The sequence below is a fragment of the Leuresthes tenuis genome, unplaced genomic scaffold, assembly GCF_036924035.1.
Source record: "Leuresthes tenuis unplaced genomic scaffold, fLeuTen1.0.hap1 SCAF_15, whole genome shotgun sequence".
Lineage (NCBI taxonomy): Eukaryota > Metazoa > Chordata > Actinopteri > Atheriniformes > Atherinopsidae > Leuresthes > Leuresthes tenuis.
In genome coordinates, this window is record NW_027325369.1 from 6,599,751 (window position 1) to 6,611,559 (window position 11,809).

The window sequence follows — 11,809 nt, forward strand, 5'->3', positions numbered from 1 at the left end:
GTTCTACTTGTCTCCTAGTACAATGCTTTAGTTCATAAAAAAATATTAAATTTAAAAACGGTTAGCAAAGGAGTATAAATGTGACACTTGCTTAAATATTGTCTTCTGTAGCTCTATTGTTTTATAGTTTTTCTCTTAAAAATGAATGATCTCTTGGTTATTTCACAATGTCTAAAATGTACATGCTGCAGGCTGCACCAGTTGAAGCTGCATATATTTTAATATCATCAGGGTTCGTATGGTCATGAAAAACCTGGAAAAGTTATTGAAATTGAAAATGTAATTTCTATGTCCTTGAAAAGTTATTGAAAAATAAATCCTCTGTAAAGTTTTGGAAAAGTCATTGAAATGTTGCACGGATAATATTTTGAATGTGTAGAATAGGCCTATTTAAAAACAAATATAGTTTAACCTGTCATTAAAATTTAAATTCACCCACAAGTGCAACGTCGCACTATATAGGTGATGTGACGGTTCACGTGAATCATGTTGACGTAAAGCAAGCCGAGTGTGTACTGCATTTTGCGCTCAACTTCTGCGACAAAATGAATTAAATGATAGAACTGCCAACATGCCGGGGAAATGCAGTTTTAACAACCAGTGACTTTTTAAGGAGAAATTTCAACTGTGGCTACAGAAAGGCCCTGACCAGAGACGGGCAAAATGCCGACTTTGCTCGAAGTCCTTCGATGCGATGGTGCGATAAGCTGTATGTTTTACATTTAATATACGTATGATCCGATTAGCCGACTATTAAAATAATCGTTTGTGGCAGCCCAAGTGCAAAGCTGACTTGTTTCATTCAGTCAACTGAACTGGTTAAGACCTTCAGTGCAGACAGTTCAGCCACACTGGCCCTTTCACGGATCACTCCGCTGCTAACATTAGGCTGATTGACTGAAAACAACACAAAGGTGGCTGAAATAAAACCAATTTAAAACTACAGACTAGCAACAAACACCATCCATAAATGTTATCACATCCAGCTTGACACGTCCAACGATGGTTACTGCTAATCATCTATCTTCTTTCTTCGTCGTTCGTAAGCCGAGCCACAGATACATCCGTGAACAACTGTTAGATAACAAGTGTTATCTACTGGATTGCGCTTTGTGAATCACGAGCAGTTTGTTTGTGGATTTGAGGGAAACAATGTCTCAAAAATGCGAATGTGTGATTGGTGATCCACAAATGCTGAGTCACGATTCACAAACAGAATTGTCAGTTTCACAAATGGCTAACTAACTAAACTAACACACAAGTTACAAATAGAAAATTTGTATTTGTGGATAGCAAAACACGTGTGCAACTCAAGGCATATTGTAGATCACTCTCTGTGCATTTGCACTTATTTTTGAGACAAATTTAAGCCTATACTGCAACAACAGAAGTTGTTAAGGCCAGACAGTCAGGTTGTGAGGAAATTTGCATGTGGAGAGAAGAAGTGCAGCTCTATGTTCACATAAGGTGTTGCACTGTATTTTAACAGGCTGATATTGAAGGAGTTGTCACAACAAACAACATATGTTGTGTTATTTGACAAAAGTCTTAAACATTTGCAGTCAAAACAAATGGACATTCATGTTAGACTGTGGGATGGACCAGAGGTCAAAACTGAATACATTGGCTCTGAATATTTGGGGCACTCATCAGTGGTCCGACTGAAATGCATTATTTTTTTGGTCTTGAAAATTCATTGAAAGATTATGAAGAAGTCATTGAAAAGTTATGGAAAACCATTGCTAAAAAAGTGTACGAACCCTGTATCATATCTATTAAGTTGGGCTTAAACTCCATATCTGTTACACCTATATGGAATGGAATATCCATGAAATGTAACCATAAAGTTCTGTGAAGATCCCACAGCAGTTGGTGAAGATTAAAAAAAAAAAAGAAATGTTGTCAGTTCAGCTTAAACAAAAGCCCTCAAAATAGCAGATTTGCCTGAAAGACTAAACACTTTTGATCAGCTGGGTCTCAGAAAAAGTGGGTTATTCTGAGATGATGAACACACTGCTGAACACATAGCTCTTTCCTACAGAACTCAATTAGAGAAGTTTTATTAAATGTTTCTTACTCCCCAGAGACTTGAAATGGTATTTGGCAAGAAGGCTGGATAGTGGAGACTAAGAGAGAGGGAGAGATGGCTTTTTGATGTTGATGCATTTGGAGGTCCCATTGGTTGTTATCTTCCCCAGCACTTACTATAATATGAGGCAGGATGGTTTGAGGACAGGAATTTTTGTTCACCACACTTCAGACGTTCTGTTGCATTTTCAAATGAAAAATTAAAGAATTTTCAGACCAAGTTTGCTTGTGTCGTGCGCTGTAAGAAGGTTAATATTTTGTAATGCTGTTTTGTCATTTTTGTATAATTTATTAGTAATTTTTCCTTTTCCTGATGTGTATTACAGAAAATATCCTACATGTGCATACACATCAAGCCAGCATCACGGAACTCACTACTCCAAACAGTTGTATTGTCATCCAACGTATTATCATGGAAGGGTTCGTATGGAAACGTACGAAAAGTTATGTACAGATTTTCGTGCATTATCCTATGAATATCCAATCGACCAGTGCGCATGAGCAGTTCCCTGCAGTGAAAAATGGCTTTCATTCGTTTCAGCTTTTGAACTCGCCCCTTTCTGTCGGCGAAACAGAGTGGCAGGAATCATGTCTAAATTACTTTTTCAGTTGAAGAATTCACAGACATGTTTTTTAAACCCTTATTTCGCTGATCCTAGCCCGGAAGCACGATATAAAAACTACAATTTGTACTAAATTGTACACAGTGGTGGGCAGCGCCATATGTTTTGTAGTTCGAATGTATTTCCTCTAAAATGTGAAATTTAGGCCAGGAAACTTTCAGACTTATTATTGGTTTTGGGATTGGGAAGCACATCTGTTTGGTCAGATTTGATCTTGCTTATAGTAAAAGAGATAAAATCACATTTTTTTTCTGGGTTTTGACCCTACTTAGTGGTGCCCCCTACAGGTGTCCCACAGGTGATGGTAGTATAGGTCAAGAGATGTCCAAAACTGTTAACAACTGGTCTCTAGCCCATTTTGTTGCTGCTCTGTAAGCCTTCAAAAGTGTCTCAGGTACAAGATTCAAAGTTCACCTCTGAGGAGCAGGAGCTGCCCACAATTTTCATACTCACATATGTTACTCCCAAGGTTAAGACCTTTCCAATGATGTCTTCACTTTTGTCCTACACCAAATTTTAATTGTAATTTTCATCTTGCTCCAAGGTCCTTATTAAGTCCAAGCTGGATGAAATAATTCAAACATGTTTTAAGGAGTAGTTAGGGGCCACATGTGTTCATAATGTTGACGTCTGCTTAATACAATGTCAGACTTTTAAATTTGAACCTGTTTAGACACGGTTTTCCACATAATTTACAGTGAGTTTCATGTTATATTTTCTAATGACCTAATATGGCCAATTATACCTACTGTTTCCCTTTCCCCAGGCTGACAGGATGGTCCCAGATGGCCAAGGCTTCTGTATATTGTAGTGCCAATTGTATGTATCTGGATATATAGTTTTAACTTTTGCATACATAGCTTTACAAATGTTGTTTATTAGCGATGATGTGAAGATGATGAAACACTTACAGTGGTTCTTAACATTTCGATCTTGCATTTGATTCAGCCAGCCTGGATCTCACTTTATTCGCTCCATTTTATACGCTCCACCCTGTCGAAACAGTGTTAGTTTAGCTCAAAACAGAACTGCTACGAGTGTGTGGTGTCTGCAGCTGTTTTTTTGTTGGAGCACCTATTTAATGATAATTTTTATTCTCTTTTATCCCTGACCATTTTTATCTGTTTTGATTTATTTATCCATGTTTACTTATTTTATTGTTGAAATTAACTGCACTGATCTCCAAACGGTGGATATGTCAAACACAATTTCGTTTTCATTTGATGCATAAGAATGACAAATAAAACCTATCTTTACTTTGTTTGTTTAGTTATTAGCTGTCCGTGAATACATCCTCCTGTAATTATTCCTGCTCTCTCCATTGGCCTCGGCGCTCAGATTCGGTGCAGAAGATGTCAGTGGGCAGTGATCTTTCAGGGTGCGCTGTTGTTCATCCAAAACAAACTTATTTCTCCGTTGCCTGCCTGTATTTCCTTTTATAGAGTGCTTCAGCAGCGACAAAAGCAAATTCAAACAAACAAACAAAAAAGTAGCCTATGGTGATTAGCGTGACGTTTGCGGAAGCTACAGCGATAGTAGCGTCCTTAGTAACCACCGTAGCAACGTTTGAAACATTAACTTTACAGGTTAATAACTAACAAACTAAAGCTTGCATACATTTCCTGAAGGAAGATTGTAAAAATAAAAAGTACATTTTTCACTTTAAACAATGTATTATAATGTCGAAACCATTTTAAAATGTTTATTTTCCTCTGTGAATAAAAGGTGCGTCAGCCTTGACTTCAGGCTTTGCGCAGGCGCAGTGGTCGCTCGTGTTGATGGATATTCGCAGGATTATGCTCGAAAATCTGTCCATAACTTTTCGTACGTTTTCATATGAACTGTTGATGAGAGCAGCCTGTATCATCATAGCTAATTCTGCAATGCTGGCTTGATGTGTGTAAGGACACAGCAATTTGGGGGTCTACGTGGCTAATAAACAATATTTGAAAGAGAGACTTGTTTGATGAAGCTCTTTTAAGATCCCTGATTGAGAAAATGGGTGACATTATGAAGGTGTGACAGGGAAGCTGTGGGTACAGGGAGAGTGTGAAGTCCGTGTAGCTGGAGGCAGATGAGAAGCATGCGGTGTTGTTCTGAAATAAACCTGTTGGAAAAATTTTACTTTTTCAGTTCACTGGCTCAGTCCAGAGACTTTGTTTGAATCAGCTCTATGTATGAATTGGACTAATTTGGAATGTGATTATCTGGATTTGATTGGATTATCATTGTATAACAATGAATTGATTCCAATTGACTTGAATTGGATTGTATCTTTGAAGTACCTTGAAATGACATTTGTTGCGATTTGGCACTAGATGAATAAAATTAAATTGAATTGATATTTTCATCTTTGACCACAAGTCTCTCACATGTTCCGATCATTAGCTTCCTGAGAAATGTCCATATCGTCACAGGTTGCTGCTGAGTACTGGGTGTATATGTGAGGGTGTGAACCAGATTATGATGTGATGTTCCTAATGAAGGATGGGCAGAGGAGCTGCATGCATATTTTACGTGTGCACATAATGAATAGTTTTTTTTTTTATTTTTTTTTTTACTTTCTCTAGTGGAGCAGTTTCTTAAAATGTTGATGGGTTGGAGGTGTGGCAGAGAGGGAAAAGTGGTTGAAATTTCCAAGAATTGCCATGAATGGTTTAGGATGTTGTGTTTGTTGCCTGGCAACAATAGTGTTGATGATGTCACACACAACCAATGTCTCAAGTGTAAGACCGTGCAAGACATAATATTGGATTCACAATATTCCAGCTCTCCTCATTAGTGCTCCAATCCTGTCCAGTTTAATAACCGGCGAGCTCACATTCCCTGTCAGGATCGTGGGAAGACTTGATTTAAACTTCCTCTAACTATTTCTTTGTCTTGCTCCTTCACAGCATTTCCACTTCAACTCATGAGGGATTGCTTTACCTGGATTATGAAAAGATCAATCAACTGGTCCCATTTGTAAACGGCTTTTCTAATGGCACAGTCATTTATGGTAATAGATGTTGAACAGTATCAGAAGTATGAGCAGAGTCCACTTAAGGAGGACAGCGTTTCCATGGAATAAGCAGGGTCACCCCAGATGATTTTTTTTTTTTTTAAAACCCCCTCTCTGATATCTGTTGTAGCATTATTCAGCCGCTGTGTCAGCCTGTCTTCCTCCAAAGCTGTTTATTGGCTTGTTTCAGTCTGCTTTGAAGTTAGATCTCAACTTCCGAGTTACTAGTGGTATTTCAGGATTTTGACTTGAGTGTCATAGAAATAGTCTTTGTATATTTCAGTAATTATTAGAAAATATACCTCTTTGGCTGAGTTTCCGAACATCATTGTCATTCTGTAAGTTGGACTGAGTGAGCTCGGAATAATATCATTGACTTAAAAAAAACAGACAAGAAGTATTCATTTCAGTATATATTTTTCCCGTAGCTTATCATCCTTTTGTTATATCTCTCGCTTTTTGTGCACCAATTGGACAGAGTAGAAATTAAACAAAGCGAGTTTGAGTGTAGAATTGATCGATGGCTGGCTTGTGTCACATTCTCACTGTAATCCTATATTTGTGCTTGTGTGCATGTGTTGTGTTTATGCATGCTTTTTTATTTTGTATGTGTGCCTGTGTGCATGTGTCTGTGTGTTGTTTTTCTGCTGGCGGCCTGACGTCATGTCCAATGGAAAAACATGAAACGTGCTTCCTGTTCAATGGTCAGAACGGCCAGAGCTTTCAGCCTGGTCCCTGATGAGACTGGTCCAACTGTCTGACCCGTGTTCCTCTGGTGTCACTGTTTGTCTGGGAAGAAAAACTGATTATATTACACTTTTGACAGGTTCACTGCTGTGTAGTAGTTGTTGAGCAGTTGATGATAAAAACAATGACCTGAGATGCACACTAACCAGGACAGCTACCAGGTTCTTTTTTTTTTTTTTTTTTTTGATCAGGTCGTTTGCGTGGGCCATCAAATATCAGATACTTGTGAGACATATTCACTCTAATGGTATGAATTGCATTGTTCAGGTTCATATAAACCACATAAGATAAAACAAATGCATTTTTTGAATTTCCCCCATTGCGGTATGAATATAGTATTGTTCTATTCTATTTTTATTCTATTCTATTAATGGCACACTATTTAAAAAAAAGAAAAGAAAACCTCTTGAATGGTTAGCCAAATAGTTAACTGATCTATCTGGTTTATAGATCTTTTCTAGGTTTCTGGATTACTGACAAACGTTTATTTATTTTATTTTATTTTGATGGCGAAGTTCCGGTCACGGTCGGCATAAACCTATCTGTGTTTGCCAAACATTTTGACTGCTTCCACAATTTGAGTTAGTACAATGCAGGACTGGCAGCAAAACTTTTCCCAAAAGAGGGCTCGATACCGACCATCTGTGGGGAAAAAACGGACGTAATTGTAAGTGTGCTTTGTGTTTCATTTGTCCGATTACCACGAGCTAATGCTAACCGCTAGTTCGTGCAGGTACAAACGATGCTGAAATAAATTATTTATACAGCAGATTGTGTTATATTACATTCTCAGGGTCTGACTCTGGCTCAAACATATATAGTTGCAACGGTGACCAGCCATGACCAGTGCTCGTGCTCAACTGTTGTTAAGAGGGGGGCGGAGTGAGCACGAAAATTCGACCGCCTTGTGCGCGAGTGCTACAGAGAGTGTACAGAGAGGGCTGCTGTTTTTGACCTGTGTGAACTGGTGAAAAAGGGGTATAATTGTTCTCCTTTTAAAGCTAGTGGGATAAGTTAGCCAAAAAAAGGCTGAAACTAAGGATATGTATGCATGATTATAATTTATGTATTTTTTGCTCATCTGTTCAATACACAACACTTATTTTGGCAACAAACATATTTAGTTGGATATGCAATGTCAATATTGTGTTCCAAGCAGCATCTCAGACCAGTAATAGTTACAATATAAACACATATACCAAAAAGGATCACAGTAAAACATAATTTGAAATAAAGAACAAAGCTGTCATAAAAATAAACATTCTAGGTAAAGAAAATGCATCATATTAGTTATTTGCTCAGTTTTTTCAACATTCATCATGAACAGGGGCAGCAATGATCTATCAAAACACTTAAGGCATAAAGAATGTATACAATTTGTTTACTTTTTTCAGTTGGACCAGCTCTTTAAAATTCAAGCAGTGTTGGAGCTGATTCCAAGTGATTAGAATTTCTAGTTTAAATGTCCGAGCTTGATACTGCATATGGTTAATTTTGTTGTAACACACACAACATCGCATCCTGCACAGTAGCCTCTAGACTTAATCTCTTCCCTGTGGAGTTCCTGGTCAGTGACTGCAAGAGATGTAAAGCGATATGAAAGTAAGTGTGTTTTTTGTGTGTGTCTGTGCCTTTGGCTGAATATTTAAGCAGCCACTCTTCCATTCCTCACACTGCCATTGAATAGGTGAAGCAAGGACTCTGACCTCTTTCATCCAATGGGCTCCTCCCTCTGGGCAAAGTGTGCTCCTTCTGGCTTCCTCAGTATTTCGTTTTATCTGTTTGTTGTCTGTACGTGCTTACCATCTTGAAAGAGAAACGGGGAGATTAATAAAGCTTGGCTAATAAATGTTATTGCCTGTTTTTACATCAGAAACCTCAATAAATGCTCCCATTTACAAAAAGTCAGTTTTTATCAGCACACTTGTATGTGTATCAAAGTCGAGCTACAATTATAGCTTAACATGGGCATGTAATTGGACTACTCCACTTGTCTCAGTATACATGCAGTCTCAGCAGACTCCACTGTGATAGATGGTAATATGCACACTTTCTTTTTAATATTGGGCTTTTTCCAAACAATTTTGCTGCGCTAAATTGACGTCATGTTATGTGCTAGTTTAGACAGCTTTACAGCTCTGTACTCTTCGTATATGTTTGTACATTATTTGTAGACTTTACTAATTGAATGCATGCTACCCATTTCTTTTTCTCCCTCTCTGTTCCAACTTTTTCTGTTACTTCTGGGACAAAGCCCAGGGCAGAAACCTTGGAACACGCTGAAAGCGCATAAGCTTTTTTGAGTCCCATTGATCTGATGCATGCAGGAATAGTTTTGATTTCCAACTGCATTAACTGGGTGTTTTAGTCTGACTGAAGAATTCAATTCATTATTTTTTTCAGTCTGACTAATTTGGGTTCAATTAATGTAAATGTAAATATATGTGTGTATATATATCTAGGGATGCAATAGTACTCGGTAAAATATTGAACCGTTCGGTCCGCCCTGCACGGAAAAAAACACCCTGATGGACCACGGGTTTTCGGATTTGCAATTAATTTTGCACTGATGCTTTTCAGGCCACTGTGTGTGCCTGTCCAGGCAGGTGAAAATCCCTCTCCGTGAGCTGCGAGTTAATGTCCAATCACTGTTGTGCCTCCACCCACAAATCCCCTGTCAGTCACACTGTTGTAACTGGAAGCGGGTTCAAAGTGCAGCTTGCACACGGAAACGGAAAAAGAAAACAAAGAGGCATTGCCAGCACTAGCGGAGGAGCTGAGAGTAGTGGTGGACTAGCCATCGGGAGCACCAGGACATTTCCCGGTGGCCTGGCTGCCAAACTGGCCTGCTTGTCGATTGCCGATGGTTGGTGGTCCATCTAGTGGGGGTTGGTCTCTGGTCTGGGCCAACAGAGTCTCACAGTGGAATAATGTTCCGTTAGTTAGACTAATTTACATTGCAGCGTGCATTGAGAGGGTGGCGTTTGTGTGCTCCGACTAATGGTGCGTTCAAGTTGTACACGAATGTCAAAATTTCTGAGCTCCGAGTCAGAATTTTAAGTTTACCATTTGAAAGTGTTGTGTTTAGTAACTGTATATAAGGCTCACCCGATTATAAAGCGCACCCTCAATTATGGGGTCCATTTCTGTACTTAACCCATACATAAGGCGCACCTGATTATAAGGCGCATGCTAAAACATATAGTTTACAAAAAAAAAGGTCACAGAAGCAAAACGGTGAGTTTTTTAAAAAACTTTATTTAAAGTATCTAGTATCTACTATTATTCTACTATTTAACAATACTCACATTATTTTTTTTTATCATTCTTCTGTCACAAATCCATCAAAATCCTCATCTTCTGTGTCTGAATTGAACAGCTGGGCAATTTCGCCATTATACACGCCAGGTTCGCTCTCATCATCGTCGGAGCCAGTCTCGCCAGGTGGCTGTTCAGCAATGATGCCGGCTTTCCCAAAAGCTCGGACAACAGTTAAAGTAGATACCTGAGCCCAGGCATCCACAATCCATTCACATATGGTGGCGTAACTCGCCCGGCGCTGCCTCCCCGTTTTAGTGAAAGTGTGTTCCCTGTCTGTCATCCATCGCTCCCAAGCCGCTCGTAACTTCACTTTGAACGCCCTGTTTACAACAATGTCCAGCGGTTGGAGTTCTTTTGTTAGTCCTCCCGGAATGATGGCAAGCTCCGAATTAGTTTTCTTGACTTGGTTTTTCACAGTAGCGGTGAGATGTGCGCGCATGGAGTCGCAGATCAACAGGGACGGTGATGCATGAAAAAAAGCAAACATCCGGTCTCTTTACATACACTTCTCTCAGCCACTCACTCATCTTCTCCTTGTCCATCCAGCCCTTTTGATTGGCCTTAACGATGACTCCGGCTGGAAACTTTTCTTTTGGCATAGTCTTCCTCTTAAAAATTCCCATGGGTGGTAATTTCTCTCCGTTACCATGGCACCCAAGAATAACTTTCTTTGTTCAGTGACCCATTGCTCAAGTTGGTCTTCTAACTATGGCCACCTCGCTTTGTTTCCGCGAAAACTCACTTTGGTCTTTTTAACTTGGCACAGTTAATTTTGTTGTTTCCTCCACTTCCGTACCATAGATTCATTGATCCTTGAATTCTCTCGCAGCTTCTCTATTCCCATGAACTGCCGCGTAACTGATAACCTGCAGTTTGAATTGTGCCTTGTAAGCATGTCTCTTTGCTGGTGCCATTTTCGGGGGTCTTTAGACAAACAAATGTTGTTTAGCAGGATACCGGTAGTATACCTACCAGAGTCGCTGATTGGTTTATCCGCTGCCAGCACACCGTAGTGTATGTATTACATCCCTGTGTCAGCGGAAAATGGTCCAGTCAAGGACAACGTAATCTGTCGTTTTTTTTGCGTTGCAAAAGTGAACGTGGCGGTGAGCGGCGCGAAGGGAGACCGGTGAGTGATGCGGAGGGGGGTTAATGCCCTGATGAATGGTCGGGCGCTCCCAACAGTAAATTCAAAATGGCGGTATCCGTGACAGATTTTGGAATCTGGTGCATACATAAGGCTTATATTAAATTATATGGAGCACAGCCAACTTTTGTGAAGATATATATATATAATATATAATTTTTTTTCATCAGAAAAATAGGATTCACACGATTTGAAATCCCATTTCCAAGATTGTCCTTGTGCAGGCATTTAATTTTGGAAATTTTCTTTCCAAATTTTCAATTTGGAAAGTGTGAGGGCGATGTCACGATTATATTAAGTGATGAGTTATAACATCTCGTGTGTGTGCAGCAGAGTAATGTGACCCTGTGCAATTTCAACCAACCTGAAGGTAGGAACAGGAGGCCCTAAAGCCCACGCACTCTGGATCAATTGTATGTGTGTGCATATGTGTGTTAATAAGTTATAGCATGCGTGTATCATTGTCTTGAGGGCAGGTTGTGCAGAGTGCCCTCCCGGCAGTGAGTAAGTTAGTGCTCTGCCACCTGGCTCCAAGGCAGTCATCTTGTGTAATGGGGGTTTGTGTGTAAGTGCATGTCGTCACACAGAGAGTGTGTCCTGTGGCTTTAACTTGAGCAGTTCGGTCTTCCATTAGTTTGCCTTAAAAAAGCCCTCATGTTTCCTTTCTTTCTCCTTTTCAAATGTTCTCATGATTTCTGGAACAGTGTCACCAGTGAATATGTGAGCATGCTGACGAGAGTCCCAGGCTGGCTGCAAAGTGAATAATAAACAAGGCATTAAATGCGTTCAAGTGACCAAGCTTGAGAACATGATTTGCAATCTGAAGGCCAGTTTTAAAAAAAAACCCCGTTAATTTAAAGGAAAGACTACTGGCATTGTAAT

The 11,809-nt window shown here is 39.5% G+C and overlaps 1 protein-coding gene across 4 annotated transcripts in view; it reads left to right on the forward strand.

Annotated features, from left to right (window-relative positions):
- arhgap5 (Rho GTPase activating protein 5) overlaps positions 1-11,809 on the forward strand; it is a 62,229-nt gene that overhangs the window by 22,588 nt on the left and 27,832 nt on the right. The gene's annotated exons all lie outside the window — the stretch shown is intronic.